The sequence below is a fragment of the Poecile atricapillus genome, chromosome 11, assembly GCF_030490865.1.
Source record: "Poecile atricapillus isolate bPoeAtr1 chromosome 11, bPoeAtr1.hap1, whole genome shotgun sequence".
NCBI lineage: Eukaryota > Metazoa > Chordata > Aves > Passeriformes > Paridae > Poecile > Poecile atricapillus.
In genome coordinates this window covers 19,902,317-19,923,905 of record NC_081259.1, presented here as the reverse complement: position 1 = coordinate 19,923,905, position 21,589 = coordinate 19,902,317, and the positions used below count along the sequence as shown (strand labels likewise).

At 46.6% G+C, this 21,589-nt stretch overlaps 1 protein-coding gene across 2 annotated transcripts in view; it reads left to right on the top strand.

Annotated features, from left to right (window-relative positions):
• Positions 1-3,912: 3,912 nt before the first annotated feature.
• Positions 3,913-21,589, top strand: part of CSNK1G1 (casein kinase 1 gamma 1) — a 93,997-nt gene continuing 76,320 nt past the window's right edge. For both annotated transcript variants that reach the window (XM_058846441.1, XM_058846440.1), the window contains exon 1: positions 3,913-4,051. The gene's annotated coding sequence lies outside the window, so the exon portion shown is untranslated. The remainder of the gene's footprint in view (positions 4,052-21,589) is intronic.

The window sequence follows — 21,589 nt, the reverse complement described above, 5'->3', positions numbered from 1 at the left end:
AATATAATTAATAGTGAAGTTTAATGTGGTAAAGAGGGGTCATGCACTATGTTGAAAATTAATTTACGGATAAATTTGCTGTATCACTGTACTGGCTGTAATGTTACAGCACCTAACAGGTTTTCCTTGTGAAAGGGGATTTCTACAGTCTTTGGGCAAGAGGTGTAGTCCAGAGAATCTCCTAAGGAGAACACTCAGCTGGAAACCCAGTCAGTATTACTTTTATATCTTCAGAGTAGTTTTCACTTCTGAGGTAATTTCTTATTATTTTATAACAGTGGCAATTTGGTTAAATCCATATGAACACCACAACTCATTGACAGCCCCTTCCAGTGCCTAAAGGGGCTCCAAGAGAGCTGGAGAGGGATTTTGTGTCAAGGGCTGGAGGGACAGGATTGGGAGGCAAGGCTTCCCAGTGCCCGAGGGCAGGGTTAGATGGATATTGGGAAGGAAATCTTCCCTGTGAGGGAGGTGAGGCTCTGGCACAGGGTGTCCAGAGCATATGTGGCTGCCCCATCCCTGCAAGCGTCCAAGGCCAAGTTTGATGTGACTTGGAGCACCCTGGGATAGTGGAAAGTCTTCCTACCCATGGCAGGGGGTGGATTGAGAGGAATTTAAAGATGTTTTCCAACCCAATCCAGCCTGTGATTCCAAGACTTTTAAACACCAGTTCCCCAGGCTGACCATAGATGTCAGCAGCATCTTCAGCTACAAACGCTGGGCTGTGCCAGGGACCAGATCAGGCACCTTCTGCCTCGGACCAGTTTATTTAGGAAACGTGAAGAGAATATATTGGTGTATGGATGAGAGACACTGGAATTGCTCATTTCCTGAGTCTGTGTTATCTTGCCAGGCAAGGAAATGGCCTCAACAAAATCACAAAATCACCCGCTGTGTGAATCCCTGTGGCTTGCTCAAACTGCTGGAGGGTCAGGAATGGGCAGTGAGGGCAACCCACTCCCCCCAGCAGGTTTTATTTCCATCCCAACACCTGGAATTTTCTTTTGATAGTCCACATTATTTATCTGACCCCTGACCTTGAGAACATCACAGCCCTGAGAGCACTAATGAGCAATAAACTGTTCTCAGCTGAGCCTGCTATTCATGCCTGAAGGTCCAAGAGCTCCTTTTGAGCCAGGCTGGGGCACCCCCACTTTTCCCCAGGGGATGTTGGATGTACCTACATCACAAATGAGAGCTGAGGGGTTCACTGCTGGCACAACTGGGCACGTGTTTCTTGGGTGCTTCAAAAGCAGCTGCAAAGTGAGCAAAGTGCTTAGGAGACACTAATTCCTGAGGGCCTAATACATTGAATTTTAAATCTTACGGGGCAAAATGATCTTTGTTTGGGCAAGAGAGAGTGATGAAACAGATGCCATCCTATGTCATCCCCACAGCCTAAGGCTTTTCCTTCTTCCCACAGGGATAATTACAAATTGCTGCTGCTCCACAGCACTTTTGAGCTTTTCCTGGCAGACCCCTTCTCCCCTCATATCCGAAACAGGACAGACGGCACATTTCTGTTGGATGTAGCTGGAAGAAAGAATCTCCTGCTGCTGTCCCACAGGCAGGGCTGCCCAGGGGGCAGCTGGCCGGCGGGGACAGCAGATGTCTGGGCCATGGGGACATAGACAGAGGGGAGGGGAGCAGGGCCATCAGCTGTCAGGCTGCCGACCTCTTACCCCACCATGGGAAATCCAGCACCTAATCCCAGGCAGCTCATCCCCAGATAAGGGGGGCGTTTCATAGGTTTTTTTTTTCTGATTTTCAAGGCTTTTTCTAAAAGAAAAAAATATATCTGTTACCAGACCATGTCCAATTTATAGCCATGACTCTTGACTTCCCAGTCCCTGGGGTGCAGCCTCCCTGCTGTGCTTTGGAGTTCAGGTGTTGCTTCAGGAGTTCAGTTTATGTTAAGGGAGATAAACTCGGCTCCTGCTAGAGCACTACTAATTTTGGTAAATTCCAAATCTGTTCATGTACATTCCTGCTCTGGATTGAGTAGTTACAGGGCTGTTTCTACTGGAAGAGAGAAGGGTAAGATCTCGGTTCCTTACGAGTAGTTGCTCCTCTACTCTCACCTCTATCAAAACTTGCACTTTTAAGTTTTGTTTTTCCTTCGGCTTTGTTTTTTTCCCCTTTGGACATTACTCAGAAGGATTTGAGGTCTGCAGGGTCCCCCCTGCCCACGCTGCCGAGTCGGGGTGGTGCCTCCCTGTGCCTGATCGTCAACAGCAGCTTCATTGTCCTTCCTGCTGCTCTGGACAAAGGGGAATTGTCCTGCCCACCAGCTCCAGAGCTGCTTCATCCCGACCGGAGATGCGAGAAGAAAAGCAGGATGTTTCCTTTCTGCAATGAAAAGGAGCTTAGGAATCGGGCTGGAATCTCACCTGTCAGGGCTGAGGATGAGGAGGCAAGGAACCTCTGCTGGGGTGCTCCACATCCACCCCAAATGTTTTTGGGTCAGCTTTGACTCCCCCTTTCATTCAACACACAGGCTGGTGTTCAGATAAACTCCCAAGGGATTATCACGCGTTCAATAGGATTTAGCAGAATAACTACTCGGAGTAAAATTGATGATAATTTTTCAGAATTAAGATACTCCTTGGGAGTGCCCAGATGGTTCAGAGCAGAAAAAATGTGAGCCAAATCACAAAAATGCCTCTCCTTTTGATCAAAGATATTGTCAATATTGTGATATCCACATTATTATTATTTCCCACAGACAATAGCACAAAGAATAAGCAAAATAAACTCATTGAGGAGCAAAGGCTCAGGTTAGGATTTGACAGGATGCTGCCAGGACAGACTTTACAGGTGGCTGGATTGAGACATTCTGCTTTTGATATTGAAAACTTAAAAGGTTTAATAAGAAATATTAAGCCTTTATTAAACCTATACTGAGCCAGTCAAGTGCATATAGCTCTTAGAAAAAACAGAAGTGAAATGTCCTTTTTTATTAGAACTGGGCTTGTTTTCATGTTAACTATGGCATCAGGGAAAAATTTCCAAGCTCAGCCTCAGGATTACAAGGTAGTAGGGGAAGTAAATTATTTTAATGCCTAAATTCTGGACCTGAACACATTTTCCAAATAAACCTGTGGCTCATCCTTGCTGGGGCCCATATGCTGGCAAGCTGTAATGTGTGTGGATAATGGGATTGTCTCCAGACTGGAGGCCTGCACATCAGGGAGGAAGGTTTTCCTCACGGTGCTTTTAACCACTTTTAAGGAATGATCACCTGGTTGGGTGGAAGGTGTCACTGCCCATGGCAGGGAGGGAACGAGATGGTCTTTAAGGTCCCTCCCAATCCAAAGCAGTCCTTGATTCCGTGATTCTGTGAATATGTCGGTTTAAAACATCCATCTGGAAAATGCCAAGCTCTTCACCTGGGAGCATCCAGGTGATGACCCCAGTGGGTTTCTGCTCCTTTCCCATAGAATCAAGGAACAGTTTGGGTTGGAAGGGACCACCCCGGTGGGTGCTGAACTCCGGAGGATGCCGAGCCCCAGCGGGATGCTGAGCTGAGCCCCGGAGGATGCAGAGCGCCGGTGGGTGCTGAGCTCAGGTTTGTGCCGAGCCCAGTTGATGCTGACCCCCAGAGGACGCTGAGTCCCAGTGGGGAGCCAAGCTGAGCCCCGCAGGGTGCTGAGCCCCAGCTGGTCCTGAACCCCGGCGGGTGCTGAGCCGCAGTGGGCTGCTGAGCCCGGCCGATGCTGAACCCCAGCTGATCCTGAACCCCTGCGGGTGCTGAACCTGGCCGATGCTGAGCCCGAGCCCGGCCGGGAGCGGAGCGTCCCTGTCCCGCCGCCTCCTCCTGCCAACGCCACGCGGTTTCCAGGCCGGCGGTGCCCCGGAAGCGGCGCGGGCGCGGCGCGGCCATAGGGCGGAGCCGCGCGGGGCGGTGCCGGCGCCGAGCGCTGCCGGGTCGGGCTGTGCCCGTCGAGCGCCGTGAGGGAGGAGCTGCGGCGGGCGCGGGGAGAGCAGTGGCGGCTCCGGCCCGGCCCAGCCCGGCCCGGCCCGCCCGGGGAGCGCAGCGCCGGCGGAGCAGGTACGGCGGCGGGGCGCGGGCGGCGGGGCTCGGCCGAGGGGCGGTTCTTGAGGCCCGCCCGCCGCGGAGGCTCCGCCGGGCTCGGCGCTCCAGCCCTCACGGGGCGGCGGGAAGGGCTCCGGCCGAACGGGCGGAGGAGCCGCCGTGGGGCGGCCCGAGGGACCCCGCGGGGGTCGCGGCTCCCCCGGGGTGTGGGCTCGGGGTGCCGGGCTGGTGCCGGGCTGGTGCCGGGCTGGTGCTGCCCTGCGGGGTTCCAGTCGGGGGAACGTGGCAGCCCAAGCTGAGGGGCTGTCCCGGGAGTGCGGGGCAGGGACCTGCCGGGGAAGGAGCTGGAGGTGCCTTGGGAGCTGCTGAATGTGGGGGTGTTCCCAGGCTAAGCAAGCGAAGTGCTCTGTGTCACTGGAGGTGTATCAGCAACACATTTGTGTGAAGAAGTTATATATCCCCCCTACGTCTGGGAGGTATTTCCATTTGCTGTTTGGCACACTCTGGAGCTCCAGGGGTTGGGGTCTGTCGTCTTATCCAAATCATGGAATCGGGATAATTTGGGTTGGGAGGATCTTAAAAGTCATGTCATTCCACCCCCTGCCATGGGCAGGGACACCTTTCACTAGACCATGCTGCTACAAACCACATCCAAGCTGGCGTTGGACACTTCCAGGGATGGGGTAGCCTCAGCTGCCTCAGGAGGGTGACATCTTCCCTTCCAAATGTTTCACTGCTACCAACAGTCCCCTTTAGCTTTCCTCAACAGTGACTCCTCTGCTCGTGGAAAGTCTTCTGGGCAGAGTCCAAGCTCTGTTGAGCTGCCTCCCGTGCCTGACTTCGTGTGGCATTTTCTGCCTTCCTCATTTCTGGTTTCTGGGCTCACCGTGACCTGCCTGAAGTCCCACTGTCACGGGTGTGACATCAGACTTGACTTTTTTTTACTAGTGACCTAATGCCAGCCAGCTTGTGCAGCCACTCCCAAAGTTCTTCAGGACCTGCCTTTTCCTTCTCTCAGTTTCCCAGCTGCCAGCTGGGATTTACCCAGATAAACCATCTCTGCATCCCTGGTCCAGTGCTGTGCTGGTAACTTAGTGTCTGTTGGGAGAGGATGGTGGGTGAACTGGGAATCATGAGCTTTGTTCCTGTTGAGAAGGTCTTATCAAATATTAGCAGCATTTTCCCACAGATAACTTTCAAAAAAAACCAAAGAAAAACAAAGGGTGCCTTTGAGTTATGAGTTTGTAGAGATTCAGGCTGCAAAATTTCTCAATGGTTGCCAGTGGCTCAAGTTTTGGAAGTGCCACCTGGATGGTGAAGTTTTACTGATGAGAGAATTTGGGTTTCATGACATTGCTGTTGTAGAGAAGTGCAAACTCTGGTTATTTCCATGTGAAGCTGGGCTCATACTGGAGCTGTTGGAGTCAGGGATGAACTGGAGGTGCTGCCAACAAGAAATATCAGCAGGAATTCTTGTCCAAGGAAGGTGACTGCTGGCAAGGTGTGACCAGATAAGAAAATAACTTAAATATCATGGTGTGTAATGAAAAAAAGCATTATTAGTAAAAAAGCCATGCAGAGGTAGTTACGAAGAGTGCAGGTGAGAGCTGCCAGGGAAATCTCAGTTTCCATGTCGAAGTTCTGGCTGCTGGTGTAGTGGCACCCTGGCACCGCTGATATTCCAGTCTTTTGGCAAAAATCTTGCTGACTCCAGTGAAATTTTAGACTATTGGCTTGATAAAATCAGGTCTTTATGCTCACACCCTGCATAAGCACCTAAGCTTTTTTCAGATACAAGTGTTCCTTTAAAGAGTTCCTGCCCTGAAATCACTTTTTCTGGACTTGGCTGGTGCCTTTTTTATTCTTTAAGAACTATTGGGTGGTGAGGAGGAAAAGTCTTATCTCTCTGCTTTCCTCTGCAAGTCTATAACTGTGTGTCTTCAATTGTTGGCCAAAAGTCCTCACAAGTTTGGGCCAATCTGGGCTCCTTGCTGTGTTTTATGTAAGTTCTGTTTTCTGGACATGAGGGCTGGGAACTCACACCAGATTCTCACAATAAATTTATCTGTGGCTGGTACATAACCTGCCTGTGTTTATGCCAGAGTTGCTTCCTCTAAATCAGCTGTTCTCTCCGTTGGTGCTTTTGGAAAGCTCGGCCCAGGTGTTGGTTCCTTATTTTCAAACCACACAGGACCTCTTTTCCGTGTTCTGTGTCGCTCTCTTCCCTGCACATGTTTGCTCAAAGCTAATCCCTGAGGGAGGCAGGGGAGTGCTCTCTGGGATGCTGTGCTGTGCCATGCAGAATTTCTTTGTGCTGGTATTCTTCATATCTGAGACAGGTTGGGGCTCACGGGTCATGGCAACAAGCTAATATCCTGTCTCTCTTGCTTTTTCCTTGGATTAAAGAGCTTCCCAGTTCATAGTAGTGTTTCTTGTGAAGTCTGAAGTGTGTGATCTTGCCTCATTCCAGCACATCTATCTTGCTCTTCCATAGGAGTTTTCATGTTGTTCCAGTTCTCTGTATTGGCAACAACTTGGTTTGCCATGCCGGAGTCACCAATGGAAGATATTCAGACAGGTTCAGAACTTCACTGTGAGGGGAGCTGTGTTGTGAGCTGGGCAAGATCCTAAGTCCATCCTAGTCCACAGCCACTTGCTGCTTTCTCTGTCCTAACACTGCTCCCTTTTCCAGCTCTTAGGAAGCAGTCAGCTGCTGTGTATTTTCAGGTTAACAGATGAAATCCTGTGTAATGCCTTAAAAACTGCTACCAGATGAGACCAGGAATCCATTTGGCCTGGTATCCTGCTCACTGGTAACCAGGAGCAGATGCTTGGGGAGGGGAGAACACAATCCCAGCAGATCTAATCCAAGGAAATAGTGCTTTATTTTTCTCTCCTCAGCAGTTCATGACCTCCCTGAGCCAGGTGTTGAATTTAGGAACCTTTATGCTTCTCTTCATTATATTCATGATTTTAGGAAAATACTTTTTCCATTCCTGGTAGTCTCTTGGCTGAATTGTCCTCATGTATTTAGACTTCCTGTGTCTCTTCTTGTTTTTCATGTCATTGTCAGCTCTGCTCCAGCCTCTTTGAGACAGTAAGGGAGGAGGGGTTGGGCACAGGGCAACGGGAGACATTTACAGAGGTGCTGGGTTATATTTATGGTGCAGGTACCTCTTCAGAGGTATTTTAGAGGTATTTTATCCTATATTAACATCTCTGTAATTACAAACGCTGTGCTCATTAGTGTGTTCATGTGGATCATGGTTTTTGTGGAATACTCTGCTGTAGCCCTGCTTCCCAGGGCTGGCTTGAGTTCAGTCTGTCATGTTCCTTGAAGTTGACGTTAGGGTGGTTGTTCCTGATGTGCTGCTCTGTGAATTGTATCACCCACTCATATCACGAGATTTTACTGCAATTCCTTAGAGTCATGGCTCTTATTTACTTCTTATCCTGAATTATTCAGAGTAGCAAACGTTGTCATCTTAGTAACATAGCTCAGTGTCAAGCAGAATCTTTTGGTGAGTCCCTTCTGCTGCAAAACAGACCAGTGATATGTTCTTCCCCCCTTTTTACCAATTATTTATGTACATGACGGATTTTTCCTTTTATCCTGTAGTTTTTCTCTGCAGAGAGCTTTGAGGGATTCTTCCATGTACTTGCTTTTTTCAACGGAGTGTATCAGCTGCTTTTCCCTTGTTGATGTGCTCTGTCCATTGCGAAAGGAAGAAGAAGGGTAAAAAGACAACAGCCCCTGACTCCTGGGACATGACTTAATTTTGTACAATATAATTAGCCCTACAGCAACCTAGGCTGGTCTTGCCCAGCACAGCTGCCTGGGGTTGCCCAGACGCTGCTGAATTGTTCTGTGGAAGCTGGGCCAAGAGACTTTTGGGTACCTGCTTTAACCAAGAGCACTTCCCCCATCTCCTTCTGTGTGACATTGGAGTAAAGTGAGGCTGTTGCTGTCACCTCATCGTCTTTTACCACCAAAAGCTTGATTTCTGGGGTCAAGCAGGGAGAGAGGAGATGGCCAAGCTCAACAGAGTACGTATAAAACACAATTTTAATTTTTGGGAGATGTTGTCTGATGAATCATTAACACAATAATGGATCATGTGGCTTCTAACCCTTTTTTTTTTTCCTTACTAAAAGCTTGTAAATTTAGATTTTGTTTCCTTCTTGGACATTTAGCCTTGCTGTACATATGGGTTGGCTTTGATTGCTTGGTCAGATCGCGCTGTAGGGCTCACACCAATATTCCAGCTGCCATCCAAGGTGGAGGCAGGAATTAGTTTAGATTAGATATTAAGATGAAATTCTTCTCTGTGAGGGTGGTGAAGGCCTGGAACAGGTTAACTGGAGAAGCTGTGGCTGCTCCATCCCTGGAAGTGTCCAAGGCCAGGTTGAACAGGATTTGGGGTGCCCTGGGATTGTAGGAAGTGTTCTTGCCCATGGCAGGGGGTGGAACAAGATGATCTTTAAGGTCCCTTCCCTTCCAAACATTCCATGGTTCTGAGTTGCTGCTTCTCTCATGCACTCCCAGGGAACAATCACTTTTTGCTGTTTAAGAGCTTGGTCCTGGTGTCACACACACTGAGCTGGCATTTGCTCTGGGGACATGGAGGGATGTGGGGCCTGGCTAATGCCACATGTCCTGCTTGTGCAGCCCACTGGTGACAGCGTGACAGCTGCTGCTCCGCTGTCTGAGGCTCTGATTTTCTGGATTAAACTAGTAGTTCTGATTTACAGGGGATTCCTTGTTGACACAAAAAACTTGAGTTGCTCAAATGGTGGTGTAAGCTTAGGTCCTCTAAATGTTTGCTTAGTCCTTGTTGGTTTTTTTAATGTCTAGTGGTTCCTCTACTCTCCACTGTGGTTTGAATGAACTTGCTATGTCCACTTGCAGACCAGACATTTGAGTTTTTCCATTATACTTTCAGAATTCCACCATTTGTGAGGATACACTCCTGACCCTTGTTGTTGTCTTTCCATCTGACGTGCACTGTGTTGATTTTTTTTCTAGCTGTGGATTTTCACATGGCTAATTCTTGTCCCATCTGTAGGAGTTCTTGAGGAGATGAGGCTCTTATGAATCACCTTCTTTCCCCCCAAAGATACATCTTTCTCAGAGATACTTCTCCCTGGATCTGCTGGCTTTCTCTGTTCCTCTTCTGCAGTGTGAGAGGAGCCTTTGATTTTGATTGCAGAGGCCACTGTTGTGGTGCTGTTTTGATCAATTCAGTCCTCGTTCTTGCACAGACTTCCAGTTGTCCCAAAACCTTCTTGGTTCCTAAGGAACCCAAGCCCAAGTGTGGGAGCCATTCTTTGAGATGCAGTCACACAAGTCTTGCTCATTGCCTTCCTATTCTCAGCAAGAATTTTGGCCCTGCATGCTTCTCTCCTCCTTTGCTGCCTGCACCCTTGCATACAAGAGCCTGGTGTGCTAGGACAATGGGGAATGGCTTCCCACTGCCAGAGGGCGGGGTTATATGGGTTACTGGGAAGAAAGTCCTCCCTGTGAGGGTGCTGAGGCCCTGGCACAGGTTGCCCAGAGAAGCTGTGGCTGCCCCACCCGTGGCAGTGTCCAAGGCCACATTGGAGGGGGCTTGGAGCAACCTGGGCTAGTGGAAGGTGTCCCTGCCCATGACAGGGGAATGGAATGAGATAGGCTTTAAGATCCTTCTAACCCAGCCCATTCTGGGATTCTATGAAGTGCAAAAATCTCAGAATTGTTATACCTACTTCATTTCTATGTTCCACATTAACACCCCTCCACCTTTGTTTTTCACTTGAGGGAGGGGATATTTGATCTCCTTGTTAAATGGCCTATTTAATTTCTGGTTCATCAGACTCTCCCTACCTTTTAAACAATCCCTTTTTTTTCCTAGAAATTGGCAAAAGCAAAAATGAGACTCAATAGGGGTGAAATTACCATTTTCTCCTGGCTTTTCATATGTTCTTCCTTCCTGTCAGATCCATTAGTAGCAGCCCATCTCCTGCAATGGATAGGTGTCTCTTACCTGTCTGAATCTTCTGGTTTGCTTTGCTCGTCTTTGAGAAAATCTCTTCTTGAGAACAGCTTAATAGCCTGAAAAGTTGACAGTGATTCCACCCTCAAGATCAGGCTGACAGTTTCTGTGTTGTGGAAGACAATTGAATAGCTTGGATTTGCTACTCTGAGCATTTAATGCAGGAATTGGGGATATTCACTGGGGAGATGGGAAAGTTGTTTTCCTGTCTGCCTCTGCTCTCCTGCTCCTTTTTTTTTCTTTATTTTTCCCCTTCCTTTTTTTTTCTTTTTTTTTTTTTTTTCCACTTTATGGTTTTATTATGACATTCCTTTAGGCTGGGAATATTGTGGCTGTTTACAAAGATGTGAGGGTTTCTCTGCAGTCCCAAATCTTTCTCCTGAGGTCACTGTGTCTCTGTAGCTCTCTTAGATGAGTTGGCCACATTGTGTGGGGTGCATTAGAGGAGGCCACATCATTTATTAAATATCCTGAGTAGCTGTTGTCCTATATACATGTTTTAATGTCTAGTGATAAAGCCTGGGGAGTTCATGCAGTTTGTGCTGAGGTTAAGAAAACTCTGAAATACCTGCTTCCTATAGAGCTATTCCTTTTTCCCAGCCCACAAGGAATTGCTGTGCATCAGTGCCAAAGCTAGTTAAATCAAGTTGTAGGAGAAACCTATTTGAGCTCTGTGAAACCAACCTGTCTGACATGTTTCCTGGAGCTATTTATTTTATGCTGGAAGAGATGATCTCTTCCATCTTACTGATTTGCTGTGGAGTTCAGTTCATGATTTAACCCTGCCATGCCCTGGGCTGATCCCCCAGTGTGGACAGTGGGTGGATTCTGTCCATGTGCCCAGCTCAGGTGTGACCCCACCTGCAGAGCTGCCTCCAGCTCTGGGATCCAGTGTCAGAAGGATGTGGAGCTGCTGGAGCCAGTCCAGAGGAGGCCAAGGGCTGGAGTCCTGCTCTGGAGCCACGCTGGGAGAGCTGCGGGTGTTCATCAAGAGAAGGCTCCAGGGAGAGCTTAGAGCCCCTTCCAGTGCCTAAAGGAGCTCCAGGAGAACTGAGGAGGGAGTTGGGACAAGAGCCTGGAGTGCCAGGACAAGGCAGAATGGTTTCCCACTGCCAGAAGGCAGAGTTAGATTTGATATTGGGAAGAAATTCTTCTCTGTGAGGGCAGTGAGGCCCTGGCACAGGTAATACCTTGTTTGTAGAAATAAGCCAAACTCAGTCTTTCCTTTGTTTTGCACATTCATGTCTGAGTTACAAGTCAGAGGATAGATTCAGATCATTTCAGTTGTCATCCTTCACATTAATGAGGGCTCACAACAGGGAAAACTAACGCAGGAAATCTGTCTGCATCTGTCTAGTCTTGCACTCAGCAGGTATTTAAATCAAGTATATAATTGACCATAGATTCATTGACTTGTTCAGGTTGGCATCGCCTTTAAGATCATTGAGCCCAGCCATTAAGGTTACTTCTCTTATATAAAATTCTTTAGATGGGTTTTGGAAGGGTAGCAGTTTGAAGTTTCTCAGACTTGCTGGATTCTTCAAGCTTTCATTCCTCACTCAAAATTCCCTCCAGATCTGACTGCTGTTTGTTTGGGTCTCTTACAACAAATGAGAAGTTCTCTAAAATGCAGCTTTAGTATTGTTCATCAATGGTGGCAATTCTGGCAAGTGTAAAGGAAGAATTTGACTTTTCTCAAGGTTGGAACAAGCTGCTTCATTGTACAATCCCATCCTGACAGATCCTGGCTATCCTTAGTTACCTTATAACTGTCTTCCTTTGTAATGCACAAGACCAGTTTAGTTTCTAAAGCTTATTTTTATTTCCTAGATCTTAAAAGAACAAGTTTCAATGAGCAAATGAAACTTAAGAACCTTTAACATCTTATTTTAATGAAGCAGAGGCCACAGGCTTTGTAGTTGTCTCTTTTCAAGTCCGGGTTAGACTTCAAAGGTCTCGCCTTTAGGAGTTTCATGCCGTCTCATTCTTGCTGTCGCTTTTCGGCAGGTCACAGCACTCTGGTTTGTGCTGGGAGAAGGGACTGAGGCAGCACGTGCTTTAAGTAACTTCTTAGATGGAAATACATGCTTCCAAAATACCTGCTGTGTGTCATTCCTCCAGGTAGTGAGGTTCTTGAAAGTGTTCAAGGCCAGGTTGGATAAGGCTTGGAGCAACCTGGTCTAGTGGAAGGTGTTCCTGCCCATGGCAGGAGGTGGAACAAGGTGGTCTTTAATGTCCACTCCAACCCAATTCAGTCTATGATTTTATGATACTTCCCCACCCTGAATCATTTTCACTCCCTGGTTGAAACTCTCTCATTTTTCTAGCTACAGCTTACCTCAGCTGGCTTGCCTTCAGAGCTGGCTTGGATGCTTTGGAGGCCCTCGGGTTCTCCAAATGATCATCTTGCAGCTGACATCAGGTCTGTAGCCACTTTGGCATCTGATACTGCTTCCCAGCTGTCCCCTCTTTGGAAAGGTTTTGACCGGTTTCCTGTTCTGAAGCAGCTCTGTGCAGTGTTGGCAGCGCTGAGGCTTCAGTTTGACTTGTGATAGATGCAATGCCAGTGTGGTAAATCATCACTGGGCTGTGCTTTGTATCTCTGGGGGGAATATCTCTGCTCAGATCCCTGGTAGTCTGTGATTAAAATCCAAGGCTGGTATTAGGCTCCAACACAATTCACAGCTCTTTGGTTTTGTGTGGATTTGCTGGGTTCAGTGCTGGTACTTGGTGGTTTTTATCCCTTTGAAGTGTTAGGAATTACTGGATATGCCAGAATGCCTTTGCCTGTCAAGATCCATGACTGGGTGCAGGATGTTTTGGAACCACTTGTTCTGTTCTTCCTGGTGCTTTGACTTTAAGGAGACAAGGTGATTGAAGACAGGGGATTTGGGGGAACTTGGTTGCTGTGGTGATAACTACAGGTTTTGTCTGGGGGACCTAGGGGTCACGGCTGCTCCTGGCTGGAGCCTCTGCAGGGCCAGGTTTGGTAAGAGCAGTGATGTGCAGGTTGACTGTTGGATGTTCAGGTAGCCTTCTGTGTCACCATCTGTTTGCAGAGGCGTGAGGGGATGGAGCGTGACTTACAGATGCCTTTTGGAGCATATGCACTCAACATCTAACGTCTGAAACCTTGTGCCTGGTTGGACTTGGTGCAGTCATCTTGGTAATCCTGGCTTTGCATACTTGAGCTAATGCTCCTGTTTGAGTTTCTGGCATCAAAATACATTCTTGAGCATCTCTGGAAGGACTGTAGGGCTAAGGCAGATAGCTCAGAAGTTCTGCAGTGGTGTCTTAAAACCAGATTCTTTAACTTGTTTTTTCCTGTGGGTAGATTCTTGCAGTGATCCTGGGCATCAAACCTTGGTTGACTCCTGTGGTCCTTCCGTCGGCTTGTAGCTGATACTGATCCTAAGACCTAACACAGTTGCAGAAGCTGAGTTACCCCTGCCTCATTGGCTTGGAAAATTATTAAATGTTTGACAGAACTGTTGGCTGAGACACTTTTTGGTAAACCAAGGCTTGTCTTCACAAACTGTTCAATTGGCCTTTGCTAACATTTACAAAAGCTTGGAATAATCCCTGAGTTCTTGTCTATCTGCTCTGTGTAGCTGTTAGAACTGTAGTGTGAGGTGAGGTAGGGGAAGAAATGTGCTTGCTAAGGAGGTGTTTTAAAATATATTTGTGCTGAAACCCCATCTGGTAAAGCTTCCCGAGCTCTTCCTGCCAACTCTGAATGTAGTGGTTTGCACATTGAAGTGAACCAGCCCTAACAGGATCACGGTATCCCGGTGCCGAGTTTGTGGGGTACTCAGAGACAGCTCCTCTTTGATGGATTGGGATCGGACTCCCCATTAATAGCTTCAAGATCATTTGCAATTAAATGGAAGTCTTCCATGGGATTTACCCTAGGACCCATGCTCCACACCAGTATCTGAGCTTCCCATAACTAACAAACTTGCCTGAGGCACAGGTGGCTAAATTTAGTCTTCCAGCGAGCTTGGCATGACCTTGTGCTGCAAGGACTTCCTACTTGTATCTCTCTCAACACGTAAACGCTGGTTTTGTGTGGTGGACAGAGCTTTGAGGCTCCATGATGCTAAACAGCTTTTTGTGTTTGTCATTGGCCAGCGCTTCCAGTGTGGCTGTTGGCAGGAATTAACTCCAGATCTGAATGCAGTACAAAAGGTTCATGAGTGATCTACTGGTACAAAGCCATCCTCACCAGTGGGTATTAACGCTTCAAAGGAGACAGACACGATGTGGTGCATAGTGCAGATTACTTGGTAACAAATAGTTCTAATTGACAGCTATGCTGAAGATTAGGGCTTGAAAGTGGAAGTTGAATCAAAGCAGCTTCATACAGATGCAGTTTCCGAACTGTGGGAAATGTAATGTTTGGCTTCAAGGTAACATGTAGTTTATCTGTGCAGAATAGCACTTTGCTTCAGCTTCTGGGAGAAGTTAGTGGTATGTGTGAGATGGTGCATAGAGGTAGCCAGTTCTGGCATGTACTTCCTTGCCTTCCTGTGTGAAGTGAGGCTTATCCTCCATGTTCAACTTTAGCAACTTCTCATTGAAGCAGTTTCTAATTAAATAAGTAATTCAACCTGTGAGCATAATGAAGAAGATGCCTTCAGTGTGCACTCAGAGTACTTCTCTGCAATCCTCCAGAAATGCCAGACTCCTCTGAAGTTGGCAGCACGCTGCCAGTTGAATGGGAAAAGTTTCTGGGAAGTCGAATGGGATTTTTGGGTGTCTGCCATGCTGTTGGGGAGCACAGTGAGTGGTGTGGGTTTTTTGCCTTGTGAAAGAAACTCTTTTGCAGGTGAGTGGGCACACCCCTTTTGGTTGGCATGGGCACAGCATGGAGCTGCTGGGATTCATCTCTCTGGCATTGACTTGGTTGTTGTTGATGCGCTGGTCTCTTGCTTGCTGCAGGTAGTACACATTGTTTTATTTTTTGGAAGCATGAAATATTAATCTGATTAAGGATTAGGGTGGTTTGAGTAGTACACTGAGTGGATTGCAGTGGGTGAGTGTGTGACTACTCCTTTTGTGTTGTGCATTTCTGGTCATTCTGTGCATTTCCAACCCTTCACCAGGGTTGGAAAACATATGAAGAGGGAAAGTAGAGTTGAAGGTGGATGAGAAGCTGCCTGTCCTGGGCAGTCTGAAATGCCTGAGACTCTTGGGATTGGGAGGATTTCTTAAAAAAGCAGGCAGCAAACTTCTGAATGTTGCTCTGGAGCTGTGTAGAATCTGTTGTTTTCAGCATGTCCATAAAATAAATGCTGGTAGGACCGGGCAGTTGTGTCCATGCCAACATCTGTAATCCAGTAGCCCAGTAGCAGCAGATCCTGGAGCAAACAGCAGAAGTTTGCTGCTCCCTGGATCATCCTCAATTGTCATGGACAGAAGTGACACAAGTGTGTTCACATACTATTAATTCCACCTTTATGAACCTCTTGCCTTTCCAGGATCCTGGGGCAGCACGAGGAGGTGGTATTTCTGAAGAGCTCTGGAGGATGCCTTAGGGATTCTTAGAGAAGGGGAAATCTCCAGCTGTTTCCAGGATACTGTCTGTATCTACAGGTCTCCCATGCTGTGCTGCTCAAAAGAGATTTGCTGTACAATGTGCTTAGGCTTATGAGTAAAAGCATTCCGGGGGGGATAGGTAGAAATGGAAAGGAGGGAAATAAAATTAGAAATTAGGGATGAAGAAAGGAATTGAACATAAAGTTCTTGGTCCCTTTAAAAAAGAAAAATTACTGAAATTCCACCTTTCTATGCAGAAAGTGGGAGGAGGTGATCATAATGCCTCTCTTCAGCTTTCTTAGCGTGGGATCCAGCAGGCAGCTGGGCTGGCAATCCAAGCTGATAGCCCAGAACGGGGCAGGGACAGCCAAGAGTGAAGGAGCACAAGTTAATGTCCTACTCTGTGTCCTACTAATTACATGTAGTGCATGTGTGTGTGTATATATATATATATATGTACATATGTATATGTAGGGGTGATCCCAATATATCCCTGGGGCTGTTTCACTTGTGTTCATGTCACAGCTGACCAACTGTGGGTTGCTTTTTAGCTTCCTAATCTGTGCCTGCTAAATCTAGTTTTAATCAGACATTGACCTATTAAACTAGTAATTTTAAGCATGGATGAGGAGCAGTTAATGTAGTTTCATACTTAAACATGAAACTTAGTGTTTCAATACTTCCCCTGGGATTGAAACATCAATGTTCACAGCTTGAAGTCTTTTTTGTTACCCCTGCAGAGGTACCTGCTGTGCCCAAAAGGGGAGATTTTGTCCTGCCTTTCCCATATACTGCTCGTCAAACCTGTTCCTGAACTGCCCTGAGTTTCTAACCTGGCACAGAGCTCTCCAGGTATTGTTGGGTTGGTTTTCTCCTGTTGCTATAATGAGTTAGACTTGCTCAGCAGTGGGTCTGATAAGGGGAGAAACCACTGGGGCTTCCTGCAGCTCTTTGGTCACTCTGTGTTACAGAGAGCACGTGTAGGTTATCCTTCAGAGGTGCTGTTTAATCCTGGTGTCAGTTCTAGGCTGCAGCCGTTGTCCCAGCTTTTGGGGCACCTGCAGCCATTGTCCCAGCTTTTGGGGCACCTGCAGCCATTGTCCCAGCTTTTGGGGCACATGTGGATTGTTGTGGTGTTCGCAAATGGAGGAGGAGAACCAGAAGCAGCAAAAAACCTGGGGTCTCCTAAAAACTTGAGGAGCAGCTGCAGAATCCCTGAGGAAGGGAAACTCCTCAGCTTAATTCAGTGTCGCTCCCTCTCTTTAGAGAGCCATAGTGTCACCTGAGCATGTGGTAAGCTTTTTGGAATCTCTCAAGTAAGGAAAAAGGATCTTAAATATCTGCATTTGGGTTACTGGCTTGTGCTTAGGCCTGAAGAGGGGTATGAGCTGAGCTGGCTGTTTGAAAGAGCATTAAATTGAGGGTCTGTTATTGATTGAGTAAACCCATGTAGTAAGGGGGGAATGTGGAGCAAATCATCACTTCTGTGCAGGTTGGGAGCAGCAAGTGCTCCAACAGCTCTGTTATCCTTTCTTCAAAAGAATGTGAAGAACTGAAGCAGCTCATCTTCAGATGTGAATCAAAGGGATCTTGTAAGAAAACTCCTTAGAATCGATTTTATTTTATTTTGTATTTATTTATTTATTTATTTTATTTATTTTTTATTTTCTTTTTCATTTTTTATTTTTTATTTTCTTTTTCATTTTTTATTTTCTTTTTTCTTTTTTATTTTCTTTTTTATTTTCTTTTTTATTTTCTTTTTTATTTTCTTTTTTATTTTCTTTTTTATTTTCTTTTTTATTTTCTTTTTATTATTTTATTTTATTTTATAATATTTTTTTTAAAGTATTACTGCATGATGGTCCAGATAGAGATTGACACCGGGAATGTGAACTCAGCCATGTCGGAGAGCAAATGCCATTTGGTACAACTTTACACTTAGGAGGGCTTTATCCCTCTCACCAGAGGCAATGAGGGTGGCAACATTTCTTGTAGAGATGCTAGAAGGATATTAACTGTGAGATTCAGGTAACTCATGAAGGGATCCTTGGAAAAGAAGAAATTAATACAAAATATGAGCAAGGTGCAATGTGACAGTGGTAATTGAGAGTGTGTGAGCTACATACTGTGCACTTCAGAGAGGGACATAAGGTGAGTGAGTGCTGTGTAAAGGCACTTTGGGCAGGTTGTGATCAGAGTCTTCCTCAAAGCCTTTTTCCATAAGATAATGAGAGTTCAAAATCCCGCTTTGAAATATTTTTCATAACTCAGTCAAGGTGGATGTCCATGAACTCAGGGCATCCAGACCCATATTGGGTGCTGATGTGAGGTACCCTCTGCTCCTGTGACAGGGGAAGCCAAAAGGGAAAAAAACTCAATTTCTTTGCAATAAAAAGAGTAAAAAGCAGATGTTTCACATTAAAATATGTGCTTGTTTTTCCCTGAGCCACACGCTCTCTTTCTTCCAGACTACTGTTCCTTGCACAGTATCTGCCGCTGCTGCAGGGGAAAAGGTTAAATCATCTTAAAGTGAAAAGTAAAATACTCCATGGGTGGGCTTTCCCTGTTTGAGTTTCAGGCACTGAAAGCTGTACCAGACAGGTCAGGGTTTGGGAGCAGAGGCTCACATTGAAAGGACAAATTAGAGTTCTCTTCATGAGCATCCTCAGTCGAGTTGTCACATCTCTGTGCTCCCAGGCTGAGGTGTCACCAAACCACATCATATGGAATGACTGCTGCTGGAAGCATAGAGTGCAGCTCAGTGCTGGGAGTACCTCAGGTATAGCCAGGGAAAACATATCATGAAATTTAATTTAGAATAAGCAGGCCTCTGATCCTGATGAGTCAAAAGATTTTAAGAATCTCATTCCATGATGTTCCTGTGTTGTAAGTAAACTCTACCTGAAGTTACCTTCATGTTTTCTCTAAATTTTTTATTCTTGTATTATTTGAGGCACTGTTCTGTTCTCTTTCACCACAAAGATGGTTGGCATCAGTTTTGAAGCCTTCAATATTTTGCTGTTAATAAAGTGTAGCCCCTACTTTGTGTTAGGGACAGACAGCTTACTGGGAATATCAAGCCTTCACGTGCTGGGATTGTATTTGGCATGGCATTAGGTAACTCCAAAAAATATTTGCTGTTTTCCTTTTGTAAATACAGAATTGAGATCTAGACCTGTTTGTAGCATTCCCTTGCTGTGTTGGAGGTATGCAGGCTACTCATGACTTAAGGGAATTGGGAGAGAGATGTCAAATGGGTTTTCTAAGCCACAGGTTTGTATAATTTTATTTTTTTACCTTGGTGTGAGCTGATAAAGGCTGTCAAGTACAGTCTGGGATAAAGGCTGACTTTCTTTTTCTTCAGCTGAGCAGAATGAATGCAGATATTGGCTTTGGGGTGTATTCAGGGAGGAATTTGCAAATTACTGAGTCCAAGCAGGAGCTTTGCTTTGAGTGCAGTCATGAAGTCATTCATCTCTCTGTCCAGCTCTTCCTCAGGCATTGAATGTGTTTGGTTTTGGCAAAAAAGGTAGCAAAACCTACTCAACAATGTATGACTTTTCCCCTTTTGACCCTGCTACACTCCATGTTTTTAGGGCAGACAGCCTTAATGTGTCATTGAGGTCCTTTCTGCTTCACTGCTGCTCTGCTGGTTTTGCTATCTACTGATAATCGGCAGATAATGTCACTGATTTATTCACAGCAAAATGTTGTTTATTGAGTCTGTGCAGTCAAAGTTTGTATCTCTTCCTCTTCTGCCAAGAAGTGTTTGTTTAGACCTGTCTGACATTAAAGGGTCAGCGATGGGGGGTAAGTCAGGTCACAAAACCATCAGGTGCCTGTGGGAGGACAGTCCACTGCTGCTGTCAAGAGGTCCAGAGAGGATGAAATGGAGTTGATAGAAGGTGGGTTCAGATGTTGTTCAGGTAGCCAGGGATTATTGTGGCTACAAAAACTTTGTGTGAGTCTGGAGAAGAGCTGGACACACTCAGGAGGAGGCTGCAGAGAAGTGTTCTTGATAGAACTGTAGAATGGCCTGAGTTGGAAGGGACCCAGAAGGATCAGCAAAATCCAGCTCCTCACCTTGCAATCACCCTAGCAATCACACCCAGAACACTCAAGATGCTCAAACTGACTTGGGGAGATCCAGAAATACAAACCACTGGACGTGGAAAAATGCATAGTATTCTTACTCCCTCCCTTCCCAAACGTGGAAGCTGTTCCAAGCTGGAGGTCAAGCTAGCTGTGCCCTATTCTTTGGTTCACCTCTTTGGCTCTTGGAGGACATGACATGAGGTGTTTCACCTCTGAAGTGGATCATCAAATCCAACTCCTGGTGCTGCACAGGCACCCCAGCAATCCCACCCTATGCCTGAGAGTGTTGTCCAAAAGCTCCTTGGGCTCTGGCAGCCTTGGGTCTGTGACTGTCCCTGGGAGCCTGTTTGGTGCCTGACCACCCTCTGGGGGAAGAACCTTTTCTTAAGGTCCAACCTAACCCTCCCCTGACATGGCTTCAGCTTCCTATATTTAAAGGCTTATGCTGAAGCTGTCTGGCAGAGTTGAGGTGTCCTGAAGGGGCTTTACCACACACCAGAAATGCTCTGCAGAGACCACACCGTATTTTTCCATATGGGCATAGAATGCTTTCATTGAGAGTCTGCTGATGTGAACCCCCCCTGGTCCAGGACTGATGAGTTGCTTTTCAGTCACTTGTTTCTGGAGAATTACACGTCCTGTTTCCAAAGAATTACACATTCTGGCCTGCTAAGCTGGGTTCTCATTGTCTGAGCTCAACACAGGTGCTGGAGCATCATCTTGGCTCTTGAGGCTGCATTTCATCATCTAGTGCTGGTGGGAACCGTTGCACTTTTTCTGCTGTGCTCGGTGGTGTGAGCACTTTGGAGCAGAGCAGTGTCCATTAGGTTGGAATATGAATATCGTTCTTGTGCTTTAATTTGGGAAGAGTACAAGCACCTCTAGCCTAAAGATGAGAAGCTTTTCCAAAGTGCTACCCAAAGTTTCATGCTGCTTACTGGTAATAAAATAATAATGAGCTGGAGTACGAAAGATCCAAAAACTGTGTACCAGCTTCCTGGGAGCTGTGGAGAGGTGGATTTGGAGAGTCACCTTCCCTGCTGTGGCAGAAGCCATGTCCTCCTCAGGGAGCCAAAAAGTGGATTTGCTGTACCCCCACCTTGGAAGCACTACACCACAGAAGTTACACCTCCTGGTTCAGGCTGGCAAGCATTTCCCTGGCCCCTGGAGGAGATGAAAGGCCTGGTTGTGTACTGTTAGGTAGCAAACACTAGCTTTTCACAGTTTGTACTCTGAAACTGAAACAAACTTCTCATCTGCTCCTTGCTTTGAAAGGTAATGTGGAAAACAACCAGCAAGGATTAAAGCTTCTGGTGGAGCCCTGTTCTCTCACACTGACAGCTCAAAGAATTTTTGGGGGTTTTTGTGGCTTCTCCAGCTGGTGTGGTGGTAATTCTGTGATATTCAGATAATGGTTTAGGTTGAATGGGCCCTCAAACCTCATCTTGTTCTGACCTCTACCGTGAGCAGGGACACCTTCCACTAGACCAGAGCCCTGTCCAACCTGGCCTTGAATACTTCGAGGGATGGAGAGTCCACAGTCTCTCTGTTAAAGTGCCTCACCTGTATGAAGCAAAGAACTTTTTCCTAAAGTGGCCTTTGAGGGCTGACCAACAAGCTGCTTGTTGTCCATGTGCTGGGAAGAGACAGCTCTGCTGTGCTTCTCTTGACTGATGCAGAGGGCTTGTCCTGGATACAGGTGTGTGGGACCCAAGCCCAGCTCCACCCCGCTGAATGCTTCATGTCCTCCTGCCTTTAGCACTGGAAAATAAGTAACTCTTCTTGCTGATGTGCCTGGTACAAAGCAGAGCATCCTCATGGAAGGATCCCAAACGACTCCTGCATGGCTGTAAAACATGGAGGCCTGTTCAGCTCCCGGTGTGTCTCT